Below are 20,689 nucleotides of genomic sequence, written 5' to 3'. Positions count from 1 at the left end.
CATGTATGGATGTGAAAGTTGGACCATAAAGAAGGAAGAGCGCTGAAGAAATGATGCTTTTGAACTGTGGTGCAGGAGAAGACTCTTGAGAGTCCCTTGGACAGCAAGGAGATCAAATCATTCAATCCTAGAGGAAATCAGTCCTGAATATTCATTAGAAGGACTGATGTTGAAGCTGAAGCTTCGCACCTGATGCAAAGAACTGACCCATTAGAAAAGGCCCTGATGCTGGGAAAGATTGAAGGCAGGAGAAGTAGGGGACAACAGAGGATGAGGTGGTTGGATGGCATCACTGACTCAGTGGACATGCGTTTGAGCAAACTTTGGGATACAGTGAAGGACAGGGAAGCCTGATGTGTTGCAGTTCCATGGGGTCGCAAAGAGTTGGACATGACTGAGCGACTGACCAACAACAAGAAATGGTAGCTGGAAGTGAAGACGTTCAACACAGGATTTTTCTTTCTTTCTTTTTTTTTTTTAAATTTTTTAAAAATTTTATTTTATTTTTAAACTTTACATAATTGTATTAGTTTTGCCAAATATCAAAATGAATCCGCCACAGGTATACATGTGTTCCCCATCCTAAACCATCCTCCCTCCTCCTCCCCATACCATCCCTCTGGGTCGTCCCAGTGCACTAGCCCCAAGCATCCAGTATCGTGCATCGAACCTGGACTGGCAACTCGTTTCTTACATGATATTTTACATGTTTCAATGTCATTCTCCCAAATCTTCCCACCCTCTCCCTCTCCCACAGAGTCCATAAGACTGTTCTATACATCAGTGTCTCTTTTGCTGTCTCCTACACCAGGTTATTGTTACCATCTTTCTAAATTCCATATATATGCGTTAGTATACTGTATTTATGTTTTTCCTTCTGGCCTTTGTCGATGCTGTTGCCTGACCTACTCTCTCTAAAGCTTCTCAAATTTAGATTTTAGGAATTTACACAGATCCTTCAGCTGTGAGCCGAGGTATTTATTCCTTATGGGAATTTTCGTTCTATAATGCTGTTTATTTACTGTCCTGAAACTTAGGAAAAGAAACCCTTGAAGACTAATTTCTTTTTTTAAATTATTATTTGCTGTGGTAATAACAAAGAGTCATAACCTAGCAATGCAGTGGTGTCAGGCATTAGAGCATTAGCTGACTTTCTTAGACGGTGGGTTATCTATGAGCCTGAACTTAACACACTCATATGTGTGTGCTGTGTGCTCAGTCATGTCCAACTCTTTGTGACCCCATGGACTGTAGCCCGCCAGGCTCCTCTGTCCATGAGCGTCTCCAGGCAAGAATACTGAAGGGGGTAGCCATTCCCTTCTCCAGGGGATCTTCCTGACCCAGGGATTGAATCCATGTCTCCTGCAATGGCAGGTGAATCCTTTATTGCCAGCTCCACCTGGGAAGCCCATCACTCTCATATCAACTAGCAAACCAAAGCCTCCTATAGTTATAGTACCTTTGGTGGCTATTTAAGTTAAAAATTCTTTCATGTAGACCCTATGATGAAAATGACCTCTTAGACTTTTCTTCCCAAAGGCTTCATGAAGCCAGTGGCTTGAAGGGGAAATATTCCTGCAGCCACATCCTGCCCCCAAGTCCTCCTTCTGCCGAAGTCACAGCCTTGTGTTTACTCTTTGATTCTGGATCATGATTGTGTTCAAACTCCATCTCTGTGCCTGGGGTTCTGGATAAAATATTTTAGATGAGATTTGATTAGCACAGTGGGTGCCACCAAAGAAAAATATTTTAGTTTGTTTTGGTTCTGCAATTTTTATGTCTGTATATGTGTGTTTATTTCCAGGGGCTGATAGATTTGCTTTTAGACATTTTGGTGTTGGAGCCACAGGGCACAGATTCCTTTCAGACCGAGCCAATGCTCAGATGTCAGAGGAGGATGGAGATGTAGCCAGTTCCTGGATTTATCTTCTGAAGAGAGATTTACGGTTGTTAATAACACTCAGAAAGAGCATCTGCCTTAGATGTAGACAGAGCAACTGGTCACCCAGTGGATAGAGGGTCTCCAGGGAAGCTTGCTCTTCCTAAAAATTAAGTCCTCTTTCTTCTCTATAAAGTTGTAGATGCTGCATGAGGAGGTGGTCTTTTAGCATGAGGACACTTGTCCCCTGTTGAGTCCACACCTAAGCCTTTCATCCATGCATCATCACGGTCAGCTTATTAGCTTCTTTCCCAGAGCAGGTTTTGAACAGTGAAGAGGAAGAGGAGAAGAACAGGAGGAAGTAAGTTTCCACAGGAGCAACAATGGAAACAGGAGGATGGAAAATGCAGAAAGTGGATGGAGTCGGTGCCCACGTGATATAACAAAAATTATATGGTTTTGGCCTTTTTTCATTTTTATAAGTTTGCCTTTTAAAATTTATTTAAATTAAGATTAAATTTATTTAATTAAGATTAACCTTTTCTTTTTTAAATGTTAAGTTCCCACTGTTTCATTTGTCTTTTAATTTTTGAAATGATTTTCTGGGCAAAATTATTGGAGTGGGGTTGCCATTTCCTCCTCCAGGGGATCTTCCTTACCCAGGGATCAAACTCACATCTCCATGTTTCCTGCATTACAGGCATATTCTTTACCACCTAGTCATCAGGGAAGCCCATACAAAGCCTTTAAATCTTAACATGGTCAAAATATTACCTTCTTTAAGGTTTTCATGTTTTTTAGCTCACTTAGGAAAGGCCTCTCTTTTGAGTGACTTCCTTATTCACGGAGGACAACAACAGCAAAGGCATTCTTTCAGATGAAGATTAAAAAGCCTTTCTATGTCATTAATTAGCTTTAAGGGTCAGTTGACAATATTACCCAATTATATCAGTTATGTTAGACAGCATTTTGATTAGACTAGCATTTTATTGCCTTTGAGTTCGACTCCCTGAGTTGCCTGGACACACACTTTGTAACTGTTCTATCTTGGTGAGAGCATCAGGTAGTTTTACTGTTCAGAGTCAAATACTCTATGAGAGCTTTATTGATTTTTTTTTCAATTACAAGGTGGGTGTTTGTTCTTGATTTTAAACATTCCTGGTTGTTTATATCACCTCTAAAGAAACGGGTTTCTGGGGCTTGTCAGAAGGGCAGCTGTGGGTTAGCCTTTCTGGACTTGATCTCAGTTGCTGGGGCCCCCATTAGGGACTGCAGACCTCACTCCCCTCAAAGGGGGAGCCATGTCCATCATTCTGGTGCTGTCAGGCATCCACATATAATTCTATTGGGATAAAGAATCTAACTGCCGTAACTGCCTTGAGAGCGTGGATGATGGCTGAAAACTTAAAGGTGACCCTCCCGTGTTCTGATCTTTCCAGGTGGCTCAGTGGTAAATAATCTGCCTGCTAATGCAAGGAACATGGGATCTATCCCTGGGTCAAGAAGATGCCCTGGAGAAGAGAATGGCAACCTGCTCCAGTATTCTTGCCTGGGAAATCCCATGGACAGAGGAGCCTGGCAAGCTACAGTCCATGGGGTCGAAGAGAGTTGGACATGACTGAAGTGACTTAGCACGCTTGCATGTGCCCCATGATGGCCTTTCTGTGTCTGCCCCGTGCACAAGGAGCTGCTCTAACTAGCCCTTGACCTCGGTGAGTGTTTTCTTTCAGGCATTTCAGGTCATCTAACTATTGTGTCCTTCTTTTAATCTGTGGCCAAAATGCTCAGAGCCTTTAAAAAAAATTAGACTAGTCATAAATATAAATAAAAGACCTCACACCATGAGTTGGGTTTTATCTTTATTGCTGTGTCTTTGCTATCATTATTTTATTGATTTAGTCATCACTTTAATTTAAAATTTTGTTACAACGGATATGCATTTATGCAAACTGCCTACATTCCCTTTTCTTTAATTTTATAAAGGAAGATATAGAAAATAAAAATTACAATTCAGGTATAAAATAGGATACACTCAAGTCAGCATATTTCTACTCTGAGGCATAAGAAAGTGAAAGAAAGAAAGTGAAGTCGCTTAGTCGTGTCCGACTCTTTGCGACTCTATGGACTGTAGCCCACCAGGCTTCTCCATCCATGGAATTTTCCAAGCATGAGTACTAGAGTTGGTTGCCATTTCCTTCTCCAGGAGATCTTCCCGACCCAGGGATTGAACCCGGGTCTGTATTGCAGGCAGATGCTTTACCATCTGAGCCACCAGGGAATCTCCACTCTGAGGCATAGCAACTGGTTAAATGTTATTTCTGATGATTAAATAGAAAATTTGATCTCACACCTATGTGTGGAGTCATACATGCTGACCCTGCCCTGACCCCTCTACCCTAGCCCCTACATTTCAGTCCACTAACCAGAGGGAGTGGTAGTGATTCGAAGGGGTGGGGTGGGGAGTGGTGTGGTGGTCTTGTGACTACATTCTAATAGAGAAAACTCAGACTCCTTAAGTGAAAGAAAGGAAATATGTGTTCCTCTAGTGTCACCACATCCTGGAAAGAAAGGCAAAGTTGAAAGCAATATTTAAAGCATTTTTAACAGATTCAGATTAGGGGACTGTATTCGCATATCAACAACTGAAAGCTGGCGTCTGGGGCCGGGCAGCTCAAATGTTCAGGACAGTCCTCATTTCCACGTTGTGGTCTGTTATCCACATCCTCGTCACATGTCTTCACTGTTGAGAAAACCTGGTCCCTCCATGCACCTATGAGGTGTGAATTGAGAATATGGCTAAGAGGGAACATCTAGTAAATCAATTTGTAAACAGCCTTTCTTTTAAAGAGACTTTTGCAAACACCCTGGGTTAATTTACCACCCAGCACAAGTTTGTCCACACTGTTGTATACACGGTAGATAACCAACAAGGACCTGCTGTATAGCATGGGGAACTCTACTTAGTATTTTGTAATAACCTAGAATGGGAGAGGATTTTTAAAAAGCCGTCTCCTCGGTGCTGTGATAAACATCAGGAAAGGAAAACAAACTGAAAAATGCACACTGATTTATGTTTTTCTTTTTTTTTGATTGAAATTGTTTCAATTATGTATATAATTGAATCACTTTGATGTACATCTGAAAGTAACACAACATTTTAAATCAACTATATTTCAAAAAGAGAAAGGTAAATCAGTGTGCATTTTCCCACTGATGCCTCTCACTGTTGTTGACAGTATTACCTAGTATTTTCCTTAGAGGACTTTGAAATAAGGGTGCACATGGGGATCCACGGTGCCTTAGATTCATGAACTGCACTTGTTAAATAAATAAATGGAGTTAGTGAGATGAGCCTGTGAATTAACCAGGGCATGTTCCAGTTCACCTTCCAGGAGGTGAACTCCTTCAGTGATCCCTCAGGGAATTTAGAAATCAGCCTTTTGACTTGCTACCTGATTTATGAACATGAAACTTGGCTTCAAAACCCACAGAGGCCTTGGTTAGAATGGCACCCCGGGAACTTCACCCAGGAAAACGGGCTGAGGTCTAGTCATGCCCTGCACCACGAGGTGAGCCGGGGCTGAGCATGGGCAGTGAGGCTGGGCCTGTGCCGGTGGACCACCTGTGAGGCTAAGGCAGGCGCCGCTCCCACTCCTGTTCCCAAGTCTCTGTTCACAGCGGTGTTTGCCTGGAGTTGTAGCACACATGGACGTGCCCAGCCTCTTCCTTTTCTGTTTTTCTTGCTTGTGGTTCAAGACATCACTTCTCTGGCCAGGTGGCCTGGCAGCCTCCATCCCTAAAACAACACCTCGCTGTTTTTCACTGTTTATCCCGGCCCCTCACCTCTAAACTGCAGGCTGAACCCAGCAGCTGGCAGAGTCCTGCCCCCAGCCCCTGCACATGTACAAGAGCCCTACCACCACACCCCACACCTTTCCTGTCCCTGATCTGACTCTGGCCAGAGCTCGGACCACCAGCACCTCCTGTTTACATCCCCCCGGTGCTGTGATGACTATCAGGAAAGGAAAACAACTGCAGCCTTTCCCTCTTGTGTATCTGAGGGAGGGTATGCTCAGGGCTGATGGAGAATCAACATGTGGACTTAGGCATATTTGCCCTGCATCCGGAGAGGAAGTCAAGTCTGGGGACCCTGGTAGTAGAGAGATGCCAGCTTTCACGTGTACTTCCTGTGTCACATTCATAGGGTGTAAGACACACGGTATGTTCCTCCCACATGTACAGTGCAAACATGTTCACGGAATCAACATTTTTCACACGTGGCGTTAACTCTGTGATGTCGGGATTCAAATTACGTGATGCCCTGCCACATACAAACACTGTCCTCCTTTTTTTTTTTTTTTGAAAAAAAGTATGCATTTTTTTCTTACAAAAGCAGTATGTGGAAAGCATTAGAGTATTTTTATTTAAAAAGGGACCATGACCTTTTCTACAGAAAGTGAGGGAGAACTTTAGCAAATTGCAGCATTAAGCTCTAAAAGAAATTTTGTGGGATGATTTCTGTTAATATTATCCATGTGTCTGTCAGGATACACAGCTCAACCTACAATGATTAGCTGTCAAAGCCTCAAAAAAGATTGCCCAGGTCATTCAGCTTCTAGTAAGCTTAGGTGATTTGAGTCACAAAGCAATCTTTTTTTCTTCTTTTAAATAAACAGTACTGAAAACAACAGAATCGGGCAAGGCTATTGGATTCTTGAGTGGTCAATGGTGGGCTTGCTGGTTTTAAAAGCAGAGCTATGTACCATGTGGGTAAAGAGACTTGAGATTCAAGCCAGGCTGGCTGGGAGGCTTTAAACATGGGCCAAATATTGAGGAAACTGGGGCTGAGGTTTGGTTTGGATGGAGGCCAGTGAATTCATGGTGTAGAATAGAAGCAACACACTGTGATCAACAGGGCTTCCATCCAGAACAAGGTAAGACTTCAGATCGCAGAGCTCCAGCAGCCAAATCAAGGAGCAGCCATCATAGGGCCATCATGGAGCTTGGCGATCATCCAACGAAGGTGAGCAGCAGGCCTGCCCCAGGGTGGACGGCGGCTGACCATGGCCAAGGATGTGGAAGGTGTCCTGCTGCTGTCGTGCCTGCGTGGGAAGAGCTGGGCAGGAGGGGAATTCCTCCAGACAGTCACGTTGTGATTTACCCCAGGCATTGTTTGGCTTCCTTGTCCCACAGTGACTGCTGCGGCCACACTTGTCACCTATGTGTGCCAGAGCTCCTGGTGTGGAGGGTGGGAGAGCTGGTCAGTGAGGCCAGGTGGGCTGCCTGCTCCCAGGTAGGGATTGGCCATCTATATCAAGGTCCACAGGCATTTTTAATGAAACTTCACTATCGACAAAATGTTTTAAAACACTCTGTGAATTGATGTATTTCCTTGTAAGCCTGAGAGCATTCTGTTGTCCAGGCCCTATACATTTTAAATGAAATTTGTAAAGGTCCACATAAAAACAAAATGATAACTATTCTTACCTGCACACGTGGCTCCTGTTAGGAGTATGAGTCCCTCATTTTTCTTCAGCTTGTATCACGACAGTCGTCATCAGTTGGTGGTTTATCAGTTAAATCTAGATGATACGATTGGTAAATTGTGGGGACATGCAGCCACCGATGCATCACGGAAAGCTAAACCTACGTGCCTGTACCTCTGCGCCATGTGACAGCGCCCAACACACACTTGGGGGGTGGATGGGATGTGTGTCTGTCCTCGTTCCACGGGAAGAGAGCCGAGCCTTTCCTATTTTCAGGTGGAGATCACAGTGGGGGGATGTCAGCTGAGGTTTGGGCACCTCCCCCCAGCACTCTATTATTTTGTGCCCCCAGGTACATGAGCAGCTTTGGAGAGCTGGCTTCTAAATCTTCAAGAGTAAGTTCATGGTGGTTTGACCCCATCCGGCACTGCTTCCCAAGACCTTGCCCCACGGATGACCCTCCCCATCACGGCCCCTCTCCTCCTTCTCTTCCCACCTGGGTCTCAACTCCCCTTCCTCAGTTTGCTCTGAGCCTCTGCCAGTCTTCCCCCCCGCACCCCCCACCATGTATTAACCTCACCTTCTGGTCTCAGTTTGGGGCCGTTCCTGCCGGAAGCTTTCCTGGGGCTCCTATATTGGATCAGACGCCCCCATAAACACACAGCAGTGCCTACATTTTCCCTCGTAGGGGTCATCATCATTTACTTCTGTATGCTGTGATTATATGGCTCATGTTTGCTTCTTTAAAGAAAATAAAATAAGAGCTAGAGTTTAAAAAAAAGGACCATCTTTGCAAAATATTTATTTCCTTTGATAGGGCCCCTTGAGGACATAGCTTGTCTTTTATTTTCAAGGAACTAGATGAACCATTTCTGGCTCAATGGTTCACTCCCCCCAGACCCCTCTTACCCTTCTTCTGGGAGGAGAGGAGTCACTCAGCCAAGGAGACAACAGGTGTGTTCAAGAAATATTGTACATGCCTGCATCCTAAAATCCAAAACATTAAAACTCACTCAGAATTATTAATATCTTTCCCTCTTCTTGTGACCAGGGCTTTCTCTTACCTCCATTCAGGCCCAGGGATACTTCCTGATGACCTCTTGCTGTGGAGACAGTCCCTGTAGACAGGTCAGTACTGGTTAGTGGGTGTGGATGGTGTGGGCCTCTCTGCTCTAAAACGGCTGAAATCCTGCATGAGCTGGTTGTGCTGTGTTGTCTGTTTGGCTATAAAATATCAGGTGGACAATTAATACACAGGTCTTTAGTAACTTCCACAATTAAGACTTCTTGTAGGGACTATAGGAAGTGGCCCTTCGTGCAGACAACTCAGTCCCCAGGGGACTTGCCTAAAGACATCTAGCTCTAAGGCAGCGACGTTGTTCTCGTGAGTTTTGACCCTTGGCCTCAGCCCTCTTCACACGGCACCTTTGACCTGTGACTTGCAAAATGATGCGTCCTTTAGACTTTGAGGCTGTCAGTGGATGAAAAGGTGGAGACCAAGTTTCACTTGAGAGTTTACTAGAAAATGACTTGGTGACTGAGAGGACGTATCTCACCGGGACATGGTGGTGGACGCATTCTGTACAAAGTCTTAAAGGCGGAGCATGTGGTTTAGGAGTGCTGCCTGACGATGCCACGCTTTTCCTGATTTGGTTCCCAGGAACTTCATTTCTTAACTTGCATCTTCCAGCAGCAGGAGATAGCTGATAGCACTTTTCAGCCTTCTCTGTTTGATGGTGAACCCTACTGGGTGAGAAGGGGCTGCAGAGCCAGGCTGAGAAGGCAGTGTGTGAGTCCAGGGAGCCTCTGTCCACTCTCCCCACCCCAGTGGCCCTGTTGGTGGGGATCGTTATGTATTAAAACCCTTTGTCACGCATATCATTTTGTTCTGCTACCACCATCCTAAGAAAAATATCCCTGAAAAGGAAGAAGTTCAAACAGGAAGGAATCAACTAATGAACAAGTAATTCCACTGGTTCCCAGGTCATGAGGTGCTGCCCCCAAAGAATCTAGACACATGGGCTTCAGTTAGGTTCCAGAGGTGGGTTAGGCACAGTTTAGGATTCTCTTCAAATTATTTAATAACTGAAACTTCTGAAAGCCTATGCCCAAGTTTCAAATCTTGAAAAAGTCTCTAGTTTGAGCTCTAAGAAAGATCAAATTAGGAGGTATGCCATACATCTTGTTAAAACTGACATATTCTTATAAACACATTTCTTTCTGTTTTTGAAAGGTTTAAGTAAAGGCTGAAGCCGTTATTCAGGATGTTTTAAATTGATCCTTTTACTTGTTGGACAAAAATTGCCTGACTTAGTGATAGTATTAATATCGACTGTCTTATAGTATTTAATATCGACTATCTCATAGTATTTAATATTGACTGTCTCACCTAAAAAAAAAAAAAAAAACTTCCTTGGGAAACATTCCACAGCAACATTTGGTACTAACTAGAAGTCAATTCAAGTAGATTCATAAAAGTGAAAATGAAGTGAATTGGAGCTTCTCAAATATGGATTAAAGTAGTGAAGGCAGGTTTGTATTTTTCATGGAACCAGGCAATGGGAATCAACACTCCAGGTAATTTGTAAAATGCAGAGAACTTAGAGAACTTAATTTTATACCTTGCAATTTTTTGTTTTGTGTATGTGAGCTCTTAAGAATAATTGCGTTTAACTGAATGCATCAACATTAAGGTAACTATTTAAAATACCATTTCTTATTTTCAAGATTGTTCTTGATTTTGAATTCAATTTTTAAAGCAAGAAATGTTTAAATTGTTCTCAATATAAGATGTAAATAACATAGAAATGCATCAACTGCAATCATTTGAAACATGGCTGATCTGTAGAAGAAAAAATAAACAAAATTACGAGATAAAAACCAAACTACTAGAAGCCCCAAGTCTGGCTCACTAGGGCTCCTCAGTTCCTTCTTAATTATAGGAAAAGGTTGCACTCACCTAGGAGTTCTTGGTAAACAAACTCAGGCCTTCATAATACCCTAGGGAAATCATTTATATATATTTTGGAAATCAACCCATGAGGTAACTTGGTTTCTTGTTCTAAAACCAGCAGTTTTAGATGTAGAAATTACAGCTCTAGGAGATTGCCTGAAGTCAGAGGTACACTTCAGTTCACTTACTCAGTCCTGTCCGACTCTGTGACCTTATGGACTGCAGCATACCAGGCTTCCCTGTCCACCACCAACTCCCAGAGCTTACTCAAACTCATGTCCATCGAGTCGGTGATGCCATCCAACCATTTTATCTTCTGTCATCCCCTTCTACTCTTGCCTTCAATCTTTCCCAGCATCAGGGTCTTTTCCAATGAGTCTGTTCTTTGCCTCAGGTGGCCAAAGTTATTGGAGTTTCAGCTTCAGCATCAGTCCTTCCAATGAATATTCAGGACTGATTTCCTTTAGGATGGGCTAGTTGGATTGCCTTGCAGTCCAAGGGACTCTCAAGAGTCTTCCCCAACACCACAGTTCAAAAGCATCAATTTTTTGGCGCTCAGCTTTCTTCAGAGTCTAGCTCTCACATCCATACATGACTACTGGAAAAACCATAGCTTTGATTAGGTGGAGCTTTGTTGGCAAAGTAAAGTCTCTGCTTTTTAATATGCTGTCTACGTTGGTCATAGCTTTTCTTCCAAGGAGCAAGCGTCTTTTCATTTCATGGCTGCAGTCACCATCTGCAGTGATTTTGGAGTCCAAGGAAGTAAAGTCTGTCACTGTTTCCGTTGTTTTCCCATCTATCTGCCATGAAGTGATGGGACCGGATGCCATGATCTTAGTTTTCTGAATATTGAGTTTTAAGCCAACTTTTTCACCTTCCTCTTTCACTTTCATCAAGAGGCTCTTTAGTTCTTCTTTGCTTTCTGCCATAAGGGTAGTGTCATCTGCATATCTGAGATTATTGATATTTCTCTCAGGAATCTTGATTTCAGCTTGTGCTTCATCCAGTCCAACATTTCTCATGATGTACTCTATATATGAGTTAAATAAGCAGGGTGACAATATACAACTTTGATGTACTCCTTTCCCAATTTGGAACCAGTCTGTTGTTCCATGTACAGTTCTAACTGTTGCTTCTTGACCTGTATACAGATTTCTCAGGAGGCAGGTCAGGTGGTCTGGTATTCCCATCTCTTTCAGAATTTTCCAGTTTATTGTGATCCACACAGTCAAAGGCTTTGGCGTAGTCAGTAAAGCAGAAGTAGATGTTTTTCTGGAACTCTCTTGCTTTTTTGATGATCCAATGGATGTTGGCAATTTGATCTCTGGTTCTTCTGCCTTTTCTAAATCCAGCTTGAACATCTGGAAGTTCACAGTTCATGTACTGTTGAAGTCAGAAGTACTAGTAAGTTCAAGTCTTTGATCCTAGCCAACCAGGATGGCAGCTCCTTCATGGTGAAAACAACTTCTGTAGAGAGTTCTCTGACAAAGGTTAGATTTCAGTGGAAGATTTAAAAAATCACAAATGCGGAGAAGGAAATGGCAACCCACTCCAGTATTCTTGCCTGGAGAATCCCATGGACAGAGAAGCCTGGCAGGCTACAGTCCATGCGGTCGCAAGAGTCCGACACGACTGAGCAGCTAAACCACCACCACCACCACATGCTAAACATTAGTAAGTGCATATGAATATGCTAACAAATGATCATCATTCAATATTATCTTTTAAAAAATAAATCACAAATGTTTTTGGTCTTCCAATAAAGATTTCACCCAATGTGGTGGCCTTATGAAGCTGAACAAAGATCCTCCAAAATTCAGTTCAAGCTGTTCTTGGCGATGTCACTGATTGGAGGATGAAAGGCATGAATAAGGGGTTTAATGAGGCACATACTGCATCTGGCGTCTGCCTCATCTTGAGAAGAAACATGACGCGCCACAGTCAGGATCCTTTGTCCATGTGTTTCCAATGGCTGCCCCCTCGCTGCAATTGGAATGGGGCAGATGCCACTGTGACAGCCAGAGAGCCCCAGAATACTCATCTTTACAGGAAAAATGTGCCAAGCCCTCGCCGAGACACCAGCGATGTGAGCTGTTCCCAGAGCAGTGCCAGTGGACTATCTCTGCGCCCAGCATCCATCCTGAGCTCCACTTCTCTACATGGAAAGATGCCTCCTCACCATTGATAACTCAGTTTTTAAGTTTGCTTTTGTTGGGGGGCTTTAGAGTTTGTGTTTGAGACTTTTTGCCACTGTTTCTAGGCTTGCGTCTACTCTGTTTTGCTTTACAAGTTTTTTTCTGTTTTCAAACCTGAATTTGGAGTCCTGCAGACTTGTATTTCCGTCTGAGCAGTGTGAGCAGAGTGACGGGGACAGTGCCCGTGGCTTGGTGTCCCTTTGTGTAGTCCTGAGGCCATGGTCGGGGTATTAAAATCTCTCTATTCTGTTCTGCGGGTGCCTGGTCGGGAGCCTCTTGGAGGAGATAAGCCCCCTGCATTTATTTCTATGCTGTTATGAGAGTGAGACAAAAATGTGGAAAAAGTTTTGGAAAAGTTGGAGTGCTATTTTATTTTAATGAGGATTTCTGGAAGAAAGACATGGAATATTGTCAGAAGACAAAACCAAATTAGCGCATCTTCACTGAGAGCTTCCCTAAAGAAAGAACGTGGAGGCCAGCGGTGGAGGAAAGTCGAGCCTGGAGCCTCCTCCCTGGCCCCACTGGCCTCCCCGGCCTCTGGAGCCTTCCCACACTCATGGGACCTGAGCCGCCCGACCTGGGCAGCCTGTGACGACCCTGAGACTCTGTCCTTCCCTGCAATGTCTCTCTGAACTTCCTGCGCTTTAGTGACCTTGGAGGCAGAATGCTGCGTCTGCACTTGGCTTCTCCCCAAACATGATCTTAGCTGGTTGGAACCCTCACAGGCAGGGCTTCCAGTTTCATCATGGACACACCAGGGAAAACGCAGCCATCTCGCCCAGCTGGCAGTAGAAAAGCAGTTAAGAGCAAACCCTCTGCAGTGAACGCGCTGCCAGCAGAAGCGATTCACAATGATGTGTCTGCATTTTTAATGTCGACATTGACCAGGAAGGCGCGGCCGGCGCTGTGCTGTGTCGTCTCCTGGATTCAGCCAGTTTCTCCTTTGAAATTAAGTGACAGCATTGTAGGCTCCACAGTTCCACAGATGTTGGTTATTTTGGAATGTTTTCTTACTAAATGCTCAACAGCATTAAAATAGTCTCTGGGGAGCCTTTTCTTCTCTCCCTCTCTCTCTTTTTTAAAACACACTCTCATTTCAGACAAATGGCCAACTTTTCACTTTTTAAATTTCCTGAAAATTCAGTGGGTGTAAACCATAGTTCCCAAGGATGAAGAGCAATGCAATCAGGAGATTATTCACTTGGTGTTTTAATGGTGGAAAATTGGTGAAAACGTGCACTGCTATTTACTGTGTATATAGACATCCAGCATGTGGATTAATCTGTTTTATGAGATGTAAATAGGATGACTTTTCTGCCATGTGAGGCCCCCTCACCACTAATGATCACTGTAGCTCTGGGCTGAAATTCAGTTTCCAGGGATGTGCACACACAAGGAATAAAAACTGAAAATCCTTGCGTTTTTGTGTTTACGCTCTACCTGGAGAACAGAAGTAGCAAACAAGGTCGCTAACAGCTTGTTAGCTGAGTTTGGTTTTAGAATCTGGGTGACCCATGAAACTCTAATGACTCTCTGTGTAGTCAGAAAGGCAGTATATCATGACCTCCACCCGCTACACCCACTGCCCTGGTCATTGAACCAGTCTATTCTCAGCATCAACATTGTCTCCTCCCTGCTTGGCCCTAAAATTGTCATTGGTTTACACGGCTGAGAAGTCAAGCAAGGAAAGTTTAAGAGGAGAAATGAAGGTGCTGATGGAGCAGCCAAGTCACCCTGGACAGTGGTGTGGACAGTGAGTGGCTTCTTCTGTGGGTCAGACGTGGAATCCATTAACACAGCATCTCCAAAGGGTCCCCCTTCCTTGATTTCTAGATAAAAATTCCACAAAGTAGGAAAAATTAGCAAAGATAATCTTGCATATGTATTCGAGGCTCAGTGTTCTGGTCAGTCCTCCTGGGGTTATTGGGGAGCATAAGCCCGTAGGGCACCCTGACCCCTGCCTGGCCCAGCCATCAGGGTGGACCAGCAGGGGGCTGAAAGGCACGCTCCATGAATAGTGCATTTGATGTTTTTCCTCACATCCAGACCTGTGTTGGTTCCAATCCACCCAACTCCAAGGCCCAGATCTCTTAGACTAATGGCTAGAGGAATCTGCTTACTAGGGAACCAAGAGTAAATTCATCTATAGATTGTCACCAGGATGCTTTCTGTCACTTCCATCTGAGCAGCAGTGCAAGCCTCGGGCCCTGTCATCACACCCGCTGCATCGCAGGGCCAGGGGCTGACCTGCTGCTTGGTGCCTGCTCAGCTGCTCAGAGCCTGAGAGTGTGATTCCAGGTTCCGAATCCCAGGGCTCCACTGCCTTCCTGCTGGGGGTCGGCAGGGAGCAAGAAGAACCCGGTCACTTGGGAGAAAAATCAAGCATTCACATACTTTCAGTGTCAGATGTCAGTGTCTGATGAGAGTTAGATTAGTAACAGAACGGGAGCTCTGGGAAAGATCACCCTGTGTTTGAGGGTGATTGGGCCAGTGGTCTAAATCTTTCCTTGAGAACAAGTTTATCTTGTGAGGGACAGTCATGCAGATACAGGGTGCGAGTGACCACGGTGAGATGTACTAGTGGATGAGTAAGCCGCTGTGAGAGGAAAAGAGCATGGGTCCCTCTGTTTCCCCATCCTCCCATCCCCCAATCCTCTCACCGCCCCCATCCCGTGATGCCAGACCCCCACCCCTTGATCCTGGCTGAGGACTCTGGAGACTTCTGTCTGAGAGCATCTCCTCTCGTTTCCAGGTGGCTCAGAATCTCATTTATCTAACTCAGCTGAAGGAGTTGATTCTGCAGAACTGTCCAGTGTCCCTGCCCTCCCCTCATGTCCCCCAGGTCCTTCCTCTCCTGAATTTCCCTTGTGGCCCCCAGGCCTATCTGTCCATCAGCCCAGCCGGCACACCATCTGTCTGTCCCTGAAGGTATTTCTGACAATGACTTGAAGCAGGAAGAAGATACTATCATCAAAGTGATCTGCGTTGCATATTATATACTTTCTTAATAAGACAGGAACATGGATGGTTTTCATTTTCCTCTGTTTTTCCATCAGATTAACCCATCAGTTCATCAGAAAATTCAATTAATCAGCACTCCACGTTCCTCATGGAGAAGGCGATGGCACCCCACTCCAGTACTCTTGCCTGGAAAATCCCACGGACAGAGGAGCCTGGTAGGCTGCAGTCCATGGGGTCGCGAAGAGTTGGACACAACTGTGCAACTTCACTTTCACTTTTCACTTTCATGCATTGGAGAAGGAAATGGCAACCCACTCCAGTGTTCTTGCCTGGAGAATCCCAGGAATGGGGGAACCTGGTGGGCTGCCGTCTATGGGGTCTCACAGAGTCGGACACGACTGAAGCAACTTAGCAGCAGCACGTTCTTTGGGTTAATCAAATCTTTGCTATGCTTTGGAAAAAAAGCTGGGGTGGGGGCTCTTTTGTTCTTACAGAAAAGTCATAGTTTTGTTTTATGCACCAATTCCTTCAGGGTGACTCTATGTTATATAATTTCAGATACTGTCCAGAGCCACCACTATGTGCTTTGACACAGGTTATGCATTGAACATTTAAAAATTGACAATGGTTACAAGTGTGATGGGAACAGTCTCTGTGGTTTGACCTCAAAGCAGCAATAGTGACTGTGAAAACTCAGGTTGTATCATGTCACCTTCTGAAGGAAGAAGGGAAGGAGGGAAAGATGAAATGCTTTCAAGGTTAATTTAGCATAATTCTATCTGATTTTTTTAAGTCAATTTTTGGATATTTGAATATCCAGTTCTATTTTGGATATTATTTCCATGTTGAATTTATGAAATTTCTGGAGTATAACAATGTAAAATTAATCAATGTTGTTGTTGCTGTTGTAGTTGCTAAGTTGTGTCTGACTCTTTTGAGACCCCATGGACTGTAGCCCATCAGTTTCCTCTGTCCATGGATTTCTCCAGTCAAGAATACTGGAGTGTGTTGCCATTCCCTTCTCTGAGGGATCTTCCTGACTCAGGGATCGAACTCAAGTCTCCTGGATTGGCATGCAGATTCTTTACCACTTAGCCACCAGGGAAGCCCTAATCAGTGTTACTTGCAACAGTCGTTCCCACATGTGGGAGCGAAAACTTGAAGAAAACATCAGATGTGCTGTGATGAACAGCTCCCTGACTGTTGGCAGACGGGGTTGGAGTCCATGGCTTAGCATGTATTCTGTGGGACCGAGGGAAGCCACAGTCCACATTCATGGAAACAGGTCTTTCTCTGCATCTTCTCTAGAGGGAAGCCTGTGGCCCGATACTCCTTTGTCTAAATTCCTCTTCAACCACTACTGAATGAGCCCAATTCCTCTGCTCATCTCAGACAAGGTCTTAGCCATCAGCTCTTCAGCTGGAAGGACCCTGGCTTTCCAGAGATGCAGGGGCGTCTCCAGGGAGACCCCACAAGTGGCGCCATGGGGTGGACAGTCGCATTTCACCCTCTTCCAAAACACTCCCTTTCCAGGAAGTAGCAGTCTCCTTAGCATCCTCTGGAGTAAAAAAAATTGTAATTGCCATAACAAATCGATTAAAAGGAGCATGCACAGACAGACGCTGCTCCTCCCTCTTTCAAGAGAGCCATGAAATATTAAAAGGAATGTGGAGAGGAGTCGAGCGGAGTCTGGAGAGATGGCAGTTAGGCCTTGGGGGTGGTGCTCTGCAGGGGACACTGTAACCAGTAGCAGCCTGGGGAGGAGGCAGGGGGAACTGGCTTTTTGACAGGTCTCCACTGAGGGTATCACCATGGAACCTTCTCGTTCGATGGGGCCTCCTTGTGGGCACCAGTCAGGGACTCTTGCATGGAGATGAGCTGTCTTGGGTTTTCTGTGCTGCTGTTTCTGGCTTTCTCTCTCTTCTGTAGGATCAGGCTCCCCTCTGGCTGTGGAGAGAGGCCCGGTGGTTCCTCCGTTGCTGTCAGACCTCAGTTCCGAGACACTCATGGGTATCATGTTGGGACAGGTTCATTTGTCCCTCTGAGTTCTGTGGCATGGCAAGTGTCTAGCACTTTCCACCACGGCAGAGAACTAGACTTACTTTTATTTCACTTCTGAGAGTGTTAGGGGCAGGGGAACTTGGACTCATATGTATTTGTGTATTGGTTTAGAAATACTGGGGGCTGGAAATAGCACGTCAGTGTGAGTAGATACAAGGTAGGGGAGGAGAGAGGGCAGCACAAGAGACAAATATGATACAGTAACACTTATACGCAGAGTCTAAACGAATCGATACACATGAACTTATTCACAGAACAGAAACAGACTCACAGACAGAACAAAGTTATGGTTATCAGGGGGAAAGGGTTGGGGAGAGGGAGGGATAGATTGGGAGTTTGGAATTAACATAAAGACACTGCTGCTGTGTATAAAATAGATAACCAACAAGGACCTGCTGTATAGCACAGGGAACTCTAGTCAACATTCTGTAATAACTTACGTGGGGAAAGACTGAAAAAGAATGGACATGAGTATGTGTATAACTGAATCATTTTGCTGTATACCCGAAACTAACACAATGTAATTAATCGACTCTACTCCAGTATAAAATAAAAAATTTTTAAAGGAGGGCAGAGCAAGGCCTGACCAGGTTGGCTTCAGGCAGGTGTGTGAGTTGGGATTCAGGGCCTTGAAGGGCAGGAGGCCAGGCTGGTCTTGGTGCTGGTGTGGGAGGGACAGCACCACGGGGGGTTGCCATGCCGCCCTCAAGCCCTGGTGTCTCCCAGGCCTCTGATCAGGTCTCCCAAGGATGGAAGCTAGATGGTCACGCTCTAGATACCCAGAGACAGAGCATCTCTGCCCAAGGGGAGGGAGACAGACTCAGGGTAACTGGAGCAGGAAGGTTCTATTGTGGTTCATGCAGGAAAGGCCTCCATGGGGCAGGGGGTGCATGAGGTGACCAGGGGAACAGGGACAGGCAGCGTCTGAGGAGGGGCCGGGGCACTGATGGGGAGGGCGGAGGCTGAGACACACTGTCTAGTCTTCACCTTTATGCTCCCTGGGGCTCTGCCCAGGAAATGATGCCCGAGGATCATCATAACAGTTGGTTCTGCAGGAGAGAAGCCTTGGTTCACATCTGCCCTGAGAGCTGTCCCTCATGTGTGCTGACCACACCCACGGCACTGGAGTGAGTCACTGTGACAGGTGGTTGTTGGCAAGCCACGCACAGGTTTTAAGAAAGCCCTTACCAATTTCCAAAGCCTTAAATCTCCCTATGTCCAAAGTTCTTTTAATATTGTGACTAAGGGTTAGAAAAAAACTGTAATTTATTGAAAAGCAATATTTCCAAAGGTCTTTTTATAGTGTAGTAAAGGATTAGGATGAAAAAATCTATGATTCATGTAAGATGTGTCCTACTGACTGTAAGAAATAAAAGTTCCCTCATAATCTCTGCATCGGAACCCACAGGTATGTCGTCAACCACTTTTTCCTCTGACTCCCCAGAAGTGCCTCTAGCTCTCATACTGATGCACACACCCTCTTCCTGACAAACATCCTTACTGTCTGGATGGCAGGTATTTATAGGAGAGGTTTATGGACTCAGGCTGGCCCTGGTCACCAGCCAACGACCCCTGCAGAATGAAAGGGTGGCTCTTGGCCAGCGAGGCCCCTCCCACACGCCTTCATCCTGACCGTGATTTGTGATCAGTTTGCTTCATCTTAGAACTCATGGCACTGCCTCTAAAGACACATCTCGTGGAAATAACAGTCAAAGGACATGGCTCAGAATATTATCTACAGCCCTTGAGGAGGAACTGGGGCTTCCCAGGTGGTGTTAGTGGTAAAGAAGCTGCCGGCCAATGCAGGAGATGCAACAGACGTGGGTTCTATCCCTAGGTTGGGAAGATCCTCTGGAGGACAGAATGGCACTCCACTCCAGTATTACTGCCTGGGAAATCCCATGGACAGAGAAGCCTGGTGGGGTACAGTCCATGGGGTCCCAAAGAGTCAGACATGACTGAGTGACTGAGCGCACACACACTGAAGAGGAAGTGAAGGTCTTGGACTCTGTTTAATGGTTAAACTAGTATTATTTTCTCTTGCTTGATCCTTCCCCTTTCTGCGTTTTCTCACTTCCCTGATTAAATTTATTCTTTGGATCTCATGGGAGGCCTAGGAGGCTAACATTTTTCTATAGACAAGAGATAGGCAAGGGCATGGAGTGGCGGTCTGTCCTGGGAAGGCCCCGTAGGGTCCTGCTTGGTTACAGTTTCATCACTGGAGTGAGGTTTCAATTGTCCAGGACAAGGAGTGTGAAGTTTCGAAGTGAAGGAAAAGCTAAAAATCATTTGTTTAGTGAACACTTCTTGTTTCCTTTCTTTGATTTCAAGGATGCCACTGATTACTTTCATTCTTGAAATGTCTCTCTTGTACAGAATCAGAATCCATCCATGCCATTTAGAAATTCATGGTGGGAGATGGAGGACTTGAGAGACATGGTCTAAGGACTACTCTTAACATAAGGCATTTTTCAGCCCTGGTTCTGCCTTGGTGACAAAATGCTGCCCACTTCCTCTGACTGTGACGGGTAAAGTGTGCCCAGGGAGGACTGGCTAGAAATGGTTCTGGAAACGGAGAAATATGACCGAGAAGAAGCAGCTGTTCCAGAAATCACAAACACTGTTATCTCTATTGGCTGTTAGGCATATTTTACAAAAGAAATCATGAAGTCAGCTTACTGGGTAAGATAAGAATTTAATGAAGTTTTACACAAAATATTTAACTGGTTAGAGGTCAAGGGCTAGCATTTCCAAATGAACTTCCTTTGCTTAGATGTTTAAGAAAAAAAGAGTTTCACTTGATAACACTGACTCATTCTCTCATGGTTCAGGCAGTGATTTCCTGAGACCAGCTCTTAAGCCTGCATTTGGAAATAGACTCTGTCCATCATGTATGTGTGTGTGTGTGTGTGTGAGGGAAAAGAGGGTTGGTATAAGCTGGGCCTAGGAAGGAAGAGAAAACACCTCTGACAGTATAACCTACAGTGGAGACACAGAGGTGGACTATTTTGTCCAGGATTCATCAACAGCAGCTGTAATGGAGACCAGCAAGAATGTTTGCCCAGGAATCCCTCCCTTAAAGTTGCTGCCTCCAACCTCTGTTCACATGACTGTCATGGAGACTACTGCATCGATTAGGTAACCCCACCTGCCA

This window comes from Bos javanicus, chromosome 24, assembly GCF_032452875.1.
Source record: "Bos javanicus breed banteng chromosome 24, ARS-OSU_banteng_1.0, whole genome shotgun sequence".
NCBI lineage: Eukaryota > Metazoa > Chordata > Mammalia > Artiodactyla > Bovidae > Bos > Bos javanicus.
This window is presented reverse-complemented; position numbering follows the sequence as displayed.